Here is a 16,695-nt window from a genome sequence, read left to right on the forward strand (position 1 = left end):
GGTTTATATGAAGATACAAATTATCAAGAAAATGAAACAATGGGGTGTCTCTAAAGAACCCCCAAGAATAGAATATTTATGCCTCTGAGTGAGCACATGTGTGAACTGCATTTGCGAGACAATTTAGGATGGTGGTTAAGTGCCTGAGCCATACAGGCAGGTGGACCTTAGTTTGAAACCAAGCTCTGGCCCTCAGTGGTTATGTAACCTTAATTGACAGCTCTCAACTTCAGTTTCTTGATTTGTAAAACAGGAGTAAATATGATACCTATCCAGAATGAAGGCACGGTGCCTGGCACAGGTAACAAAGCAACTGATGGTAAAGCCTTTTTCTCACTGATTCTGTGTCTTTCATTTATTGTTGCCTGCTGTTCATGTATGGATTATGTAAAGAAAACTTCCCTCTGACCTAAATACAAGCCCTTCTTTTGGAAAATGATCTGTAGCAATACAGACTTTTTTTTTTTTACATATGGCTAAAGGCTATTTACTAATGATCTATTAAGATCATCATAATGTTTACTAAATTTGGTGCTTATATATTAAAATGAGCACATTCCTGAATTTTCTGATGACAGATCCAGTATTCTATCAATTTTATCTCTCACGGAGCATTCAACATCTCGCAAAGATCATGCAGTCTGTGCACAAATATTGGGTGTGGCTCTTTGTTCTTTAAGATCCTTTTTGTCTTGTATGTTTCTCTCTTAGACTGGAATATATATCTAGACTACTTTTTCCAGCTCTCGCTTGAGTTCAGTGTGGCTATGTGACTGAGTCTAGCCAAGGGGATGTGCTACATGCTAATCCCAGTCCTGGCCCATACGAATTTTCCTTGTGTGATTCTGCACGGTCTTTCCCCTTCCTTGGGCTTGATTCCAACAGCATGGTGACTGGCAGCCGCTGGCGAAGATGGCAGAGACCAAAGATGGAAGGAGTCTGGGACCCTGTATTACTTCTTGGAAGAGAGCCACTCATTTTTGACCTTAAGTGAGAAATTAAATTCTCTCTCTTTTGAGCCATTATACATGTTGGAGTCTGTTATTACAGAAGATGGCCTAACGTGCTTAAAGAAGTTGGCATTTTGTAATTTGGTGGATGGATATCACAATCTTAGTGTTGTTTTGAATCAGCTATGGTTTATGATATTTGGGAGGAGGGGGGTTGTTATAAATGTAAATTACTGTTAAATTAGCTTTCTTTTTATTTATATACCTATGTTCAATGGCAGATGAACTAGGCCATTTCTATACCATAAAAACCATGTTCTGATTTGAATAGTTGCTTTTTATTTAGAATTTTAAAAAGTGTTATTTAGGATATATCTACTTTTACCAATGAAGTGCAACACAGAAATTGCAAGAACCAGTTAAAAAAAATTAAGAATGTTCACAACATATTAGGTGAGGTCTGAATTTGCAAGAACAAGTTTTTGTTACAATGATTAATATCAATATTATAAGTCAATTTGAGATACTAATGGCTCATAAGGCAACAGCTAAAATAGAGATGTCAGCCCATAAATAAACAGTCTACTTTTTGAAACTATATTTCTAATGACTAATATTCAAAAGTACCATAGAAAAGAACATGAAAATTCAAACTTCTTTCTATGGGTATGTGGTTCCCACAAAATGGAATAATTTCTTCAAATTTGTAGCGAGGCTAAAGAATTTAGCAGAATACTTGAAAAGAAAGTACCAGAAACAAAAAAAGTATACATAATATAAGGAAAATCAATAGGGTTCTGTTAGAAGTCATAACGAATCCTTGCACTTTTACTTGAATAATCACATGGTTTATAATAAAAGCTTTTTTTAAAGCTTGTAATTACTGGCTGTACCATATATTGTCCAACTCAAAACAAATGAAACTAAAGAGATTTCTGAGCCTTTTATTTCAGAAATGGAACACATAATTGATTTTCATCTAACAGATTATTGTGAAAATAAATGACTAAATGGTCAGATGTTCTTTGCTTTCCATCTCTGAGCATCGTTTTTGGAAAAGCTATTATTTATAGGAAAACGTGACTAGTCTTCAGATGTGGAAAATATAGTTGAACATAGTTTCTTGCATTACACATTTGTGTAAACAAAAACGAGCAAAACTCCATTACCCAGTTAAGGCAGGGTGATAGCCTTGTACACAGTGATTTCTCCCCTGCTGGGAACCCACAGTCCTAGGAGGCAGGGGCCATGTGCATCAGTGACAATTAAACACGCTCCTCACTTCTCGATTGTTTCAGCCTTGGCCCACACCAGCTTTCCCTCCTTATCAAGCGAGGATAATAAATCAATAAATCAAGGAGAAATCAATCAAATACTTCATGATTTGAGTTTTGACTTGGTTTCTTCTCTTTCTGAGAAGGCTTGAATAAAATTCTCCAAGCTCCCAGTAGAGTGTGCAGCCACGGCACGGGGCCCGAGCCTGGGCGGCAGGTGTGTTCTGTCGGCCTGGACAGCCATTGTTTTCTCAGGGGATCGTGGGGGGAAATCCGGACAGAGGCTTCTCTCAGAGCATGTGCCGTTCTGTCACCAGCGGGCCAGCATCCTGCGTGGGCATGATCAAGTGAAGCTGTTGGAGGACCGCCATCCCCTTACTGTGAAGAGAGACTTCCTGCGACACTTCCTGTTTCCCTCTCCCAAGGCTTGGCTACTGGTATGTACCTATCTGGCCCTCATTGACGTTTCAGTCTGTAACTCCCATGCAGAGGAAGGGAGCTGGGACAAGGTGGGAGTGATAAAAAGATGAAGAAACAGAAAAAAAATTTAAAAACTCTACAACTTAGACCTTCGTTCAAGATTAAAAATGAGAATTGTTGATGCCAGCACCACTTTAAAACAAATGCATTTATTTTAATGGATTTGATCATTCCCAGCAGCTGAACTGAAAGACAAAAAGTAGCTTTTTACACTGTTCTCTGCTGATCTCTCTGTTTTCATTAATTACCCCTAATGCTTCTTAAAATGATGGCATAACAGTCCTAAACAGAGTAAAAATAAAGTCTTTCAAATAAAAGCTGAGAATACAGGCTATATATGTATTGCATATTTTATGTTCTTTTCTTAACTATGACTATATAAGAACAACTGGAGATAAAAATACATTAAAAAGACAACAGTATTTTGATAGGACAGGATAAATATATTTAGCTCCTTAAGCTCATACTGTTCAATAAAAAGAAAATAGAATGAGACCATCATTTAAGAATTTTTGCTTTTTCCACTTAACTTTCTTCTCTGTGCTCTTACCGTTGACGTAATTCTAAAGAAAAAACAAAACAAAACAAAACAAAACTCAAAATAGTAGAAAACAAGGGCGACAGCGACCGCCTCCAGCGTGGCCTTTCCAGCCAGCGATGCCTGGGCCACAGTCGGGGCCTGTCCGCATCGGTTTTTGGAGGAGGTTTGGTTTGCTTTAGGGAAATTTCAGCTCTCTTGGCCTGAAAAACTCCACATTAGAAGAACAGCCCCTCCAGTCAGAAGTAGTCACTCCCTCCCATTTCTGGAAGAGAGAGAATCACCAAGATGGCAAAGGCCGCGCTCCTGGCCTTTTTGTGTTTTTCTTCCAATTGTTTGCTGTTTTGTTTCTGAATTGTGTGGAGTGATTATTTGTATATTTACTTCCGCATACTCCTCCATGTTCAAAAAGAGTTAAGATGCTTAGACACATAACTTAATGTGTATATTGTTAAAATTGTTCCATTTTATTATTTTAATATTTTAAAAAATTTATTTATTTAAATTAGTTTCAAGTATACAGTATATTGGTTAGACATCTATATAGTTCATAGAACGATCCCCCCTCCCCTGAACCCCCACCTAGCCATCATGTTAATGCTAACTGCCTTCCCTCTGCCGTGCTCCCCATCCCTGTGACCCAACTATTAACTACTAATCTGTGTCTAATTTATAAGTTAAAGTCTCATAAGTATGTATATATAGGGAAAAAACCCCACAGGATATACAGGGTTTGGTAGTATTTGCAGGTTCAGGCATCCGCTGGGGGCCTTGGAGGGGTCCCCCATGGTTAAGGGCAGATGACCGCACTACAAGCCGAGGACTCTGACGGGCTGGCCGGAGGTGGGAAAGGGAACAAAACTCTAATGATTTAAATATTGCTGCTTTTAAGGTGGAAGCTGAAACTAAATATTGAAAGGGGCCCCCTGATCATTTCTACCTTCCAATTATTCATTCCAGCTCCACCCTGGCAAAGGCCTGGGAAGCTGGCAGCAAGCTGCACCCTAACTAGGCTGGAAGGATGAATGATGCGGGCAGGGAGTTAGCTCTGGGTGTTTCAACTAAGAGGCAAACCGACCGTGCCCAGCCCAGCAGCCTGAGGGTGCGGCCAGGGTCCTTTACAGCACGGTGAGGCCGCAGCTTCCTGTCGCGAGCATCAGGCTCTGGAGCGGCTGGGCATGAGGCCTTTTCCCTCTCCAGAACCCTGGAGGGACTGCCAGCTCAGCGTGAGAGCGGTACACAAAATGTCACCCTGTTAACACAGGTCACATTATACTCGCAATACTCAAATGCCACTCCGAGAAGTGCAGTGTTTTACAGGGCCCTTTTCTACCCCTCGTAAGCTGGGACGCTGCTCTCCCAGCCACTTCCAAGGAGTCTGGGGGCATGAAGCGAGCTGTCCCTCGTGTTGGTGATGAAGCAGATGAAGCAGAGCCGGGGAGGTCTGAGCTGCTGGCGTCCATTCCCACAACGGACTGAAGGGAAAGCCGCAGTCAAGCCCCAGCCGCTGTGGCCCCTAGTGCGAGTGAGAAAGCAGATGAGAGCAGAGAAAGCTCTGCCCTCCTTCCCCACCCCAGAAGATTCCAGGTCTGTATTTACCCTCCCCCACCCCAAAAGCTGCTGGGTGAGAGTCGGGGGATCAGCAGAGTTGAGGAGATTGCCTCGTTGCCAGGGGAGCCCCAAACCAAAGGCTGTTTCGTGGACCTGGGAGCTGGCATTAGCGAGAGAGGTTACTGAGTCAGGAGTGGAGAAAAGTGTCTGCAGGGTTATCAATCCTCCCCAAACCCCCCACCCCACCCCCGTTAAGGGGGCTCAGTGGGGGTGCCCGAGGAGAGGAGGGCCTTGGCCGAAGGTCTGTGATAGAGAGGCCTCCAGCAGAGGCCCCCCCGCGCAGCAGTGCACATGTGCATATACAAGGCCCCCCAAGTGCTTGACCTCAAGTCCCTCAGCATCTGCAGTGCCAAGTCCACTGTGGGGAGGGCTCCCCTGTGAGGCTCACCAGGTGAAGCCCTTGCAATTGTTGCAATTGCTCCTGTCGGGCCTGAAAGGTCACACATGGGTTTTGGGCCCAGAGCCAGACTCCCAGGCTCTCCTGGTTCTCCCGGCTCAGCCACGTGCTGCTGCTCTGTAGGAAATGCCTGCTCAGGCCCACTCCGCCATCAGTGCTGGATCTTCCCTGCTTGAGGGGAGTTGTCTCCTGGAGCTCCTGCTGCTCCTCCCCGCAGTAGGAAGAGTTTAAGTCTATTCCTTGGAAGGCCCCTTTTTCCTATGTAAAACACACATAGTGTTGCAGATTAATATACGGGGACAGGGGCCACCAAATTCCAGAGTCTGCTCATCATAGTTTCCCACGGGGAAACTATGTCACAGTGTTTCTTGGATGAGCAGACTCCGGAATTCCAAGACCCCCAGTGGATGCCTGAAACCATGGATAGTACTGAATCCTATGTATATATTTTTTTCCTATACATACACACTTATGATAAAGTTTAATTTATAAATTAAGCATAAAAATAACTAATAATAAAACAGAACAGTAATAACAATGTACCGTAATAATAAGCGGCTGTGTCTCTCTCCCAAAATGTCTTTCCGTATTGTACTCACCCTTCTCGTGATGATGGGAGATGGCGCAAGGCTACGTGATGGGGTGAAGTGAGGTGAGTGACGTCGGCGTTGTGATCTTCTGACTATGCGTCAGAGGAGGGTCATCAGCCAGGACTTCAGCGACATCACCAGGCTTGCACTTTGGGGCTACGGTTAAGTAAAATAAGGGTCACCTGAACACGAGCACCTGTGACAGCTGATCGGATAACCCAGACGGCCACTAATGGGCATGGGGTGGACACAGAGTGGACACACTGGACAAGCGGGTGATTTATGTCCCGGGAGGGCTGGAGAGGACGGCGCAGGCCTTCATCGCGCAACTCAGAATGGCACGAAATTTATAGCTTATCAATGATTTATTTTTGGAATGTCCCCTTAATTATTTTGGGACGTGGCTGTCCACAGGTAATGGAAAGAGCAGAAAGCGAAACGGTGGCCCCAGGGTGGGAGGTGGTGGCCGCCGTTCCTGGTTTCTGTTCCGTCGCCTCTCTGAAACTGTTCCCTCAAAGTTGATCAGATCTAGCGTCTTCCCAGCCTCTCACCATGTGCGAGCCGTGTGACTTCGAGCATGCCGAGCAACTTCTCTAAGTTCGATTTTCCTATCTGCGAAGTGAGAATAAAGATAACCTTTGTGGGGTTGCTGTGAGGATTTCGTGTGCATGATCAAGAGCCCCTGGGAAAAAGACTGGCGTGGAGGAGGCGCCCGGTGAAGGCGGCGGTGGTGATGTTTACTGCTACGCACATGGTCCACGTGCCAGCTGGTGTGGCAGCTGCTGTTGCTTTCTTCCAGCCTCTTATGTTCACCAAGCGCAGGGGCTCCCCAGGGTCCGCTGTTAATCTGATTCTGCTTCCTCTGTGCACTCACTGTTCGGGCAATGTCTTCACCAACTTCCTAGGCGGCACCTTCTCTCTCCGTGTTGGTTGGATATGAATCTACATCCACCGAGCATTATTTTTTGCCTTTGCAGCTGCCTGCTCCGTGTCTCCACCCAACAAGTCCAAAGCTAAATTCATTATTTTTTCCCACAACCTAATAAACTCCTCCTCTGTTTTACTTTTCTCTGTTAACCAAAAAAACCATTATTCCTATAACGTCATCAAAACCCACATTCATTCGTTAATTCGTTTGCTGTTATTTGGGCTCTGACAATATCAGACAGAGTGATACAGAGTACCTCAAGGAACTTTGTAATACAATGCAGCGATTCCCCAACTTTGCAGAAGGGCTCGGAAAACTGGTGGTATTTTTCTTTTTTCTTTTCTTTTCCTTTTTTTTAAAAGACAGACTCCTGCACCCCACTCTAGACCTACTGAATTAGAATATTTAAGAGCAAGACCTGGGAATCTGTATTTTTTTATTGACAAAATCTGCTTTAGTCTGTGGCTATGCTACCCTGATCCTGTCTGATCTCGGAAACTAAGCAGGGTCGGGCCCGGTTAGTACTTGGATGGGAGACCACCTAGGAAGACCAGGTGCTGCAGGCATAAAAAAAAAAAAAAAAAAAAAAAGAAAGAAAGAAAAAGAAAAAAAAAGAGAGAGATTATAAGATGAAAGTTCCTTGCAATCTGTGAGGTTAACCAAGGGATGCCTCACCTGAAAAAGAAAAAATCTGCTTTGGATGTTTCGATATATAACAAGGTATGGGAACCTCTGATTTTCTGGAGCAGCTACACAGAAAAATAATTGATTAGAAGTACATGTAGTAATAACACTGTTAGATATCTATAGAAGGCGGAAGAAGCATAAGGGAAGAACCACCCGAGCCTACCTGAGGGAGATCTCACGTGGGAGGTGCGGTATGAGATGTGTGGAGAGCAGAAAGAAATTCAAGGAAGAGGAGGTAGCATGGAATCACAGGCAAGCCAAAGTGTTCGCAAATTCACAAGTCGTTCAGGACTAATGGCGGATCAAAGTCAAGGGTTGTGATGTGCCAAGAATGCCGTGGGCAGCGAGAGATGGGCGGCAGCCCGAATGAGTGGGCCGCAGTGGTTAAGTCCCACCAGCGGGACTGGAGCTCAGACTGGCTTCCTTAGAATCCTGGCTCTGTCACTTACTCGACAGTTAAGAAATTTCGCTTCCTCAGTTTCCTGAGCTGTATGAAATGGATGACAGCAGTACTTGCCACACAGCATTGTTCTGAGGATAAAGTAACGCAGGAAGTGCTGAGAACGTGGTATCTGGTAACATTAGGTGTGACTACGGCCATCGGCGGGCATAGCGGGTGAGCACATGGACGCTGGGGTCAGGCCATCTGGGGTGAAATCCTGCTCCACTGTTACCCCTGTGACCCTTTGGGCAGGCCTATCCTTTACCCCCATGTCTTACTGCTTGTGCCTATTCACACAAGTCATTTGTAGCCTTGATCTCATTATCGAGTTTAACAAATATTTACTGAGCCCTTCATACAGATAAGACAGTATATCCTTCCCTTCCATTTTTTTTAATGTATAGATAAAGGCAAACACTTCACGTTGGGATTTTAAAATATCCCAACATTTGTCCTAACTTTTCTTCCCAATCTCCTCTCCCGCTCCTAATTTACTTACACTTTTAACCAAACAAAATCACGCTCTGTGTTTTAGTACCATCCAGCCGTTGCTCATTGCAATATCCTATGCCAGGAACACCCTCCCTAGGGATATGTGTCGCTGCCCTACCTGAGCATCCTTCAGAGCCCAGCTCAAATGCTAAATCCTCCAGGAAGGCTTCCCTCATCAGTCGACCCAGAATTGAACTAGAACCTCTGTAATACTGTTTGAACCTTCACGAATGATTTCGTCACAATGTTTTCATGAGAGTTATTTGCACCTATACTTATCATTCTACAAGCTCCTTGAAAACAAAGCCTAGGTTGTATTCATTTTACATGTTCTTCATACATATATGCATAAACTGATGTATTTATTAACAGCTCTTGAGGATACCCTTCTGTATTAAGAACGTGATCAACAAATTTGGAAGTTTTCTGCAGCTGACTTGGAAATTCTGTCTGTATTTCACTTTTTCCCTGATCACATATGGTCTTCTCTTATTATTGCCATCTATTTTAAGACTAAATCTTTATAGTTTTCAGAGGAAAGGTGCTATTTAGGTATCTCCTAATTAAATGTGTACTTTTTAGCTTTTAGAGAAGACAGGTGACTGGGAGGGTTTTGATGCTATTACATACTTAATAGCAAATCATTATAAACAGTAACAACAACAAAGTGTTCAAGAATTTTGAAAACATCTGTGAACAAGAGGTAATTAAAGCAACCAAATGGATTAGAAAGCACCAGATCGTGACTTTTTTGCAGAGAATTTGGTGCAAGTATGAAGATGTATACAAATTAAACCATACGAAAATATAGTTTTTCTTTAAAATTGAAAGATAGCAATACAGTTATTCAAATTAAACCAAGAATGAATACGTAACACACAGTGTCAACCATTTAAGCAGGTAAAAGTTGTTTCAGTATAGTACCTAGACACCTGGACAGAAAGATTGTTGGAATGATCATAGATTCATTACAGATTTAGCAGTTTAATTCTGTGGAAATCATAACAATGGCACTGAAATCAGCTTTATCACATGCATAAGCAATGTGGGAGTCACACTCACTTGACCTCATTAGAAATATGGATACAGATAGAAGTCTCCCTCTCTCTCAGCTTCTGCATTTTCTATAATAAACACCGGTTACACCATAACCAGAAAAAAATCAGAACAATTTCTGCTCTAGCATTGTGGAAAACAAAAAAGCAAATGTAATTTGGAGGCAGTTTCTCTTCGTTTTGGATTTATCCTTAATAAAAGTTCATGTTAATCGTTCAGGGACCCACACAGTGGTACAGTGTTGAGACAGTAAATTAAAAGGGCAGATGCCTGTCTTAACTTCACCTTGCTGGGGTTCTGACAGATGACTCCATTTCTGTATCCTTTACTCAAATCCTACCATTATTTTGGTTTGAATTTCTCCAGAACAATTTATATCCCTAAAATATTAATAAGTATCTCAGTAAAGGTTCTTTTGCCATGGGTAAATGAAACTTACTCTGATCTCTGTGTTCACTCTCTAACTAGCTAGCACATTGCTAGGCATCAGGTACTCAATAGTAGTTGGTAGGTAAATGAATGGTTTTCTCCTGCTCAACTGACTGAGTGAATGTACGAACAAAGGAATATCTATATCAAGCTAAGTTTTTCTACAATATTGAAAGTGTGTGGCATTTCAGAATAGAGCCAGGTAGTGAAAATTATAAGAAAGATTTGGTTATAACCAGTTGCAGAAGTTATATGCAAACCAGAAAAACTGTCAAACAATTAATGGGTTAATGAGCTGATTTTAGGAAAAGTGTAACAATTTGCTAAAATTACTATCTAGTTAATAAAAGTGTACATAATAATTATTAATTTGCAAGGGAAAAGTCAAGCTACGTTTTTAAAACAATGATGCAATGAACTGATATAAAGGAACGATAGACTGCCACCAATGTAGCCCATCGCCTCCGCCTCCCATTTGCTAAAAACAACATTTGTTGATATCACTACTCCATTTCACAGAAACAGCTCAAAAATTGGGAAGCTGAAAAACTGCTGAGAAAAAGGCAAAAGGAGGAGTTTCACACAAAAGTGCGAATGCTTCCAGTGCGGGTGTTCTTCCTTTTTGGCAAAAACACAGAGAACAGTTCAAGGTGGTAGGCGCTGGGGCCCGCAGGGTGCTCAGAGGTCGCCCACCGCAGTCTTTCATTCTGTGGATAAGGTATTTCCGCCTGGAAGAGGCAATGTGCCAAAAGTCAAACAGAAGCCAGGGACACAGCTGTAGTCACCGTGGAGCCACACCCTCACTCCTAGCAGAGAGCTTTCCCTTCATCACCAAGCCCGACCCCAGGGAAAACTGCTCAGGTTTTAGAGCTGCTGATGTTGAACTTGGGAAGAACCAGATCACTCCTGGTATAGTACCTGCGAAGTAACCAGAAAAGGCTCAAGATATAGACCAAAACTTCCTGATTGAAACCTGGGGTCCGCCCAGCATAGTCTCTCTACTGGCCTGTCCCACCTCCTCGCACGTCTGGCCCTTTCTCCTCCATGTTTACTCCTCTAGGTCCCAGCAAGTTAGTCAGCAGGAGCCCAGCAAGTCCCCGCTCAGGGCGTCTGCAGGGTTTGGTCCTTCATCCGAAATACACTCTCCTTGGCCCTTCCTGGCCAACGCCACTGCTTTAGCTTTGTTCTAAGAGTTACTCTTTCAAAGAAACCTTTCCTGACCTACCTGACTGGGGGGAAGGTCTCCCTAGAAATCCCATTTAAAACTATTATTGAAATAAATGACTTTAGTCTGTGTGGCAGTAGAGGTCAGTATATTCTTTGGGTTTCGCTTTGTATTAATCGTTTTGTTGTTTACTTAATTTTTACTTTTATTAAAGTACATAGTAAAAAAAGTCAAAAGGTTCCACAAGACTTATGAAAAATAGCATCCTCTTTCCCTGGCCTCGGCCCCTCGTTTCATTTCTGCTCTCAGAGAAAACACTTTCAACTGTGTGTGTGTGTGTGTGTGTGTGTGTGTGTGTGTGTGTATTAAATCCATATTTCTTAATGACAAACTAATCCTGCTTTTTCTTGATTTTGAAAATGTAGCTATTGATTCCCTACTATGGGAAATGAGGTTTTATCCATCTCATTTCATTCCTCTCTTGCCCAGACACGATTCCTCTTCCCTTGTCTTCCCAGTGCATTCATATCATAATTTCAGGTTAGGTAAGTGTACGGTGTTTTCATTATTTTTATTTTGTAAATGTAACTCACAGTGGAGCCACATGTTACAACGTTGTAACATTTTCTTACTTAGATACCATATATTTGTTTTATGTTTTATGTGATTGTTGTGTGCCCTGATGTTAGTAATCGTCTTGTTTTCTCTTTGGCTTGGTCTTTGAGGTACCTTTTGCTAAGTTGTCCCCAAACTCAATGGCATATGCGTCAGTGTCGTCTGGTATGTGTGAGCACATCAGATGTCAGTTTCATCTTCAGGGGACAGTCGTCCTCCTGCTCCAGCCAGAACTGGTCATTCGCAAGCTTACGCTGTCACTGCTGCCTAGGACTTCACTACACCAGGCCCTGGAACGTCCTCATCCTCTGCTCCACTGTGGGGTCTCAGCCTTCAAGGTCCCTCTTTCAGAGTCCACAGATCAATCACTTTGACAGCATTGAGATGAAGTAATATCAGTGACAAGAGCTACTGAGCCTCAAAGAATAAAGATCTGTTGTTTTTTTATATCAAACATTTAATTGTATTTCGTGTTTTTAAAATCGTAATTGGTTTTTAATGCTATTTCATGTAAAATAAATTCTTCCTTTTAACATCCGTGACTGACTATTTTCAGTTTTAATATATTGCCTTTCAAGAAGGTAGCAAGGTCAATTGAAGATATGTTATATATATATATATATATATATATATATATATATATATATATATATAACGCAGTTAAATTAGGCAGAAAAAAGTGCTTTTTCACTTTTGAAATTTCAGCTGTACATAGAAAGGTTTGAGTAAATTAGGTGACAGATTTTTACTATACTCAAGTGGAACTATTCATATTTTATTGTTTCTAAAATCAACAAGATGAAATCCAAAATGTTCACATACGCACTTACATACATATAACTAGCAATTCCAAACAGAATCTCAGTCAAAATTTTTGTAAGATTGATAAGCTGATTCTAACAATTGTATAAAAGTGCAGAGGATGAAGACTGGCAAAAGCAACCTTTAATAAAAGGAACAAAAAGAATCAGACTACCAGAAATCAAGACCTATTATAAAGGTGTAATAATCGAGACAGTGTGGTGTCTGTGCTTGGATAGACAACAGACCCATGGAGCAGAATGGAGAGTTCAGAATACATAAACACGTAGTCACCTGGTTTATGAAAAGGCGACCCTGAATTGCAGTCTTTTCAATAAATTGTGCTGGTGTAACTGGATCTCCACATGGAATAAAAAGGTCTCCTGACCCTTAGGTCACGTATCATACAAAAAAAATCAATTCCAATGGATTTAAAATCTAAATGTGAGAACAAAACAATAAAGCTTTTTTTAAAAAAAAACCCACAGGAGGACATCTCTATAACTTTGGAGTAGGCAACAATTTTTTAAAACAGTATGCATGAGAGTGCATTAAATAAAGGACTTTCGTTCATCAAAAGAAACTTTAAGAGAGTTCAAAGACAAACTACACATAGGAAAGAGATATTTACAATATGTATGTTTTAAAAGAAACACACCAATAAGAAAAAGACAATCAAATAAAAAAATGGCAAAAAGACTTGAATAGGCACTTTACAAAACTATATTCTGATTACCAATAGGCACATGATAAGAAGATCAATATCATTATTAGGGTAATTAAAACCATAACGAGATTCCTATGCAAATCTACAATAATGGCTAAAATGATAAAGGCTTCTTGGTTGGTGAAGATGTGGAGAAATAGAAACCCTTGTGCATCGCTGATGGGAATGGAAAATGGTACAGCTGCCATGGAAACTAATATGGTGGTTACTCCAAAACTTATACGTAGAATTACAATATGATACAACCATTCCATTTCTGGGTATGTACCTTAAAGAACTGAAAGCAAGGGCTTGAACAGGTGTTTGTACACCAATGTTCCTAGCAGTATCATTCACAAAAGCCAAAAGATGGAAACAAACAAAATGTCGATGAATAAATGGATAAACAAGTTATATGGTATAACCTACAATGCAATATTATTCAGCCTTGAAAAGGAATGGAAATCTGATACATGCTACAACATGGATAAACCTTAGAGACATACAGTAAGTGAAATAAACCAAGCACAAAAGGACACATATTATATTATTCCACTTAAACGAGGTACCTAGAATAGTCAAATTCATGGAGAATGGAAAGTAGAATGGTGGTTGTCAGGGCTTGGGGGTTACCGGCATGGAGAGCATCCTTTTAAAACAGGTGCAGAGTTCCAGGTTAGGAAGATGAAGTTCTAGAGATGGATGGTGGTGATGGTTGCACAACAGGGTGAATGTACTTAATGCTGCTGAACTATGTATGCTTAAAAATGGCTCAAATGGTAAATTTTACATTATGTATATTTTACCACAATAAAAAAAGTAAAGAGGCTGGTGGGTGGGGGAGTATGTGAAATGTGTAACTTCCAGTCTTTGCTGATGGGTGTGTAAATTAATGCAAATATTTTTGAAAACTCTTGTTGGTATCTACTGAGGCTGTGTATATGTCTACCCTCGCCACCTGGGAATGTCATGCCTAGGTGTATAGAGCCCAAGAAAATTAGGACATATCTCAAAAACATGTACAGGACTGCTCAGCAATGTAATTATTTCTAGCTAAACATGGAGACGCTCAAATGTCCATCAATAGTACGAAATAAATAAATCGAGATATATTGATCATGACTGGCATCATCGTTTACAGGATCTAGTGCAGAATGAAAATGCAGGTGTCTTGTTAAGAAATTGTTAAGACTTTAGAGATGGCAAGAGCAGAACATTAAACCAAGCAGGAAGCTATAGTGGCACTGGGTTGGTGACATTCCCACGAAGCCTGCCCTGATATTAATACAATGGAGTACCGCACAGTAATACAAAGGAAAAACCTATTGCTACATATAACAAATGGATGAATATTGCAGATATATAAGGAGAAAAATAAGTCAGACACAAAAGACAATATGCTGTACAATTTCATTCATATGAAGATTAAGAGTTGAGAAAATAATATACGATGATAGAATTTATAGTTGCAGCTACTGCGGGAACGTATTGAATAGGAAGGGGCATGAGGGAGCTTCCCAGGGTGGTGGAAATGTTCCATGTCTTGATCGGGACTGTGGATACACAGATATGCATATGTATAAAAACATAAATAACAAGACTTAGAATATAAAAGCACCATATGGTGTCAGCTGCTCTGACTCTCCAGTGCTTTCATCCAGGCACGGGTCTGAATCCTGTGCTCGGACTCCTGTTTGGTTGGGTGTCGTTGCATGATCCCATGGCTCAGAGAGTAGTGGAAGAAGACCCTTCAAGCCCTCTAATTTATGGCACTCGAATCCCCGTTGTTCACTACCAACACCTGCCATCCCGAGACGCTCCTCAGAGCCAGGGATACCAGCAGTGCCAGTTCACACCCGACAGGTGCCGAAGTCTATCTAGGACACTTAAGTTATAAGCAAGAGTGCCTCATGTGACTAAAAAAATATATGTTGTAGTGTGCCATAGCTGTAGTTTGCCTTTGTTTTTTCAATACTTTATTTCAGAGGCCCTCCTTTTCCATTGCAATGTAATCAGTAGGTTTCCCATAAGGAAAGGAAAATATACATTTAGAAGAGAAACAATTTTTGTATTAAAAACAAAAATAAAATTAGAACAAAATTTACTGTGGTACTAGAGGTCATTCAGTAAGCACATATTTTTAAAGGAAGTAAAATGGCATGTACCCTAGGCTTCTTAGATCGTGATACACCTGCCTCATTAGATCTCTTTAAAGAACTAAAATTAGGTTGAACCTGTAGAAGGAACTTACTCCTGATTCTGTCAAGAACAACTACAGGATTGCCACAGAGAGGTGCACTGGGATAAAGTGCCAAGGGTAAGGAGGAGAAAACTCCAGGTAACACAATCCTTCATCTTGAGGGCCTTTGGAAAGTTCGATTGGTAGCTCTCAGTGACAGGTACAAGTTGACAGCTTTACCACTTTTGTTCAGATAAGCTCAGTGCAGATTTTACCTTAGTGTGTTCTTATTATCTCCATACAGTATTCATGCCCGCTTATCCTATATCACTGTGAATATGTTTCTTCTCAATAAAATATAACCACTAATTTTTGAGTGACTTCTTTGTGATTGATATTTACATGATCTCACTTAATCTTCAAATGAGCCATGTAAAGCAGGTTTTGTTTCATCAACGTCATTTTAGAGCTGAGTAACAGGAGTCATTGAATTATTGGAACTGTAGTGTGCTGGCCACTGTCTTTATTCATAACCTCTTTTCGAAGACTTCTTTCATGCTCCGGCTCTCCCATGAGGATCTTATTTCCACTGCAGCCATTTCTTACATCTCATATATTCAAGGGTCTGGAGTAGGATTGCCAGATAAAATACAGGACTCTCAATTAGATTTTAATTTTAGATAAATAATAATAATAATTATTATTTTTGTATAAGTATGCCCATGTGATACTTGCAGTAGTCATTAATAATACTAAAAAATTATCTGGTCTATGGCCATGCCACCCTGAACAAGCTCTATCCCGTCTGATCTCGGAAGCTAAGCAGGGTCGGGCCTGGTTAGTAGTTGGATGGGAGACCACCTAAGAAGACCAAGTACTGTAGGTGTAAACAATAAATAAGAGATTGTAAGCTTACAAGGTCTTCACAATCTGTGAGGTCAACCAAGGGTTGCTTCCCCTAAAAAATAAAGAAAGAAAATAAAAATAAATAAATAAATAAAATAAAAAGGTATCTGAAATTCAAATTAAATCGGGCCTACTGTATTTTTGTGAAATATGACGACCCTATGTGAGCTCAGTGTCTCTCTGTGTGTTGTCTCCCCACACCATTTCTCCTTCCTTAGAACCTCTGGCAACTTTGAAAACACATGTCTTTAGATTCCACGATCTACTACCCACCCCTTCTCGCCGTTGTCTGTTACGTTCACGGTTACTTCTGTCAATTCACTGTTCATTGCAGCACATGGTTCATTTTCTTCCTCTGAGTAATTATTTCCATTATATTTACCATGATTCCAATATCCAGGTAGATGATGCTTCAATACCCTTAATTCTGATTTCCTTTACCTTCTAAT

At 41.0% G+C, this 16,695-nt stretch overlaps 2 pseudogenes; both read left to right on the forward strand.

Moving 5' to 3' along the window:
• The first annotated feature begins 7,225 nt into the window (after positions 1–7,225).
• Positions 7,226–7,334, forward strand: LOC118609781 (annotated as a pseudogene).
• Positions 7,335–16,107: 8,773 nt separating this feature from the next.
• Positions 16,108–16,226, forward strand: LOC118609644 (annotated as a pseudogene).
• The last annotated feature ends 469 nt before the right edge of the window (positions 16,227–16,695 follow it).

Source organism: Rousettus aegyptiacus, unplaced genomic scaffold (assembly GCF_014176215.1).
Source record: "Rousettus aegyptiacus isolate mRouAeg1 unplaced genomic scaffold, mRouAeg1.p scaffold_m13_p_11, whole genome shotgun sequence".
Taxonomy (NCBI): Eukaryota; Metazoa; Chordata; class Mammalia; order Chiroptera; family Pteropodidae; genus Rousettus; species Rousettus aegyptiacus.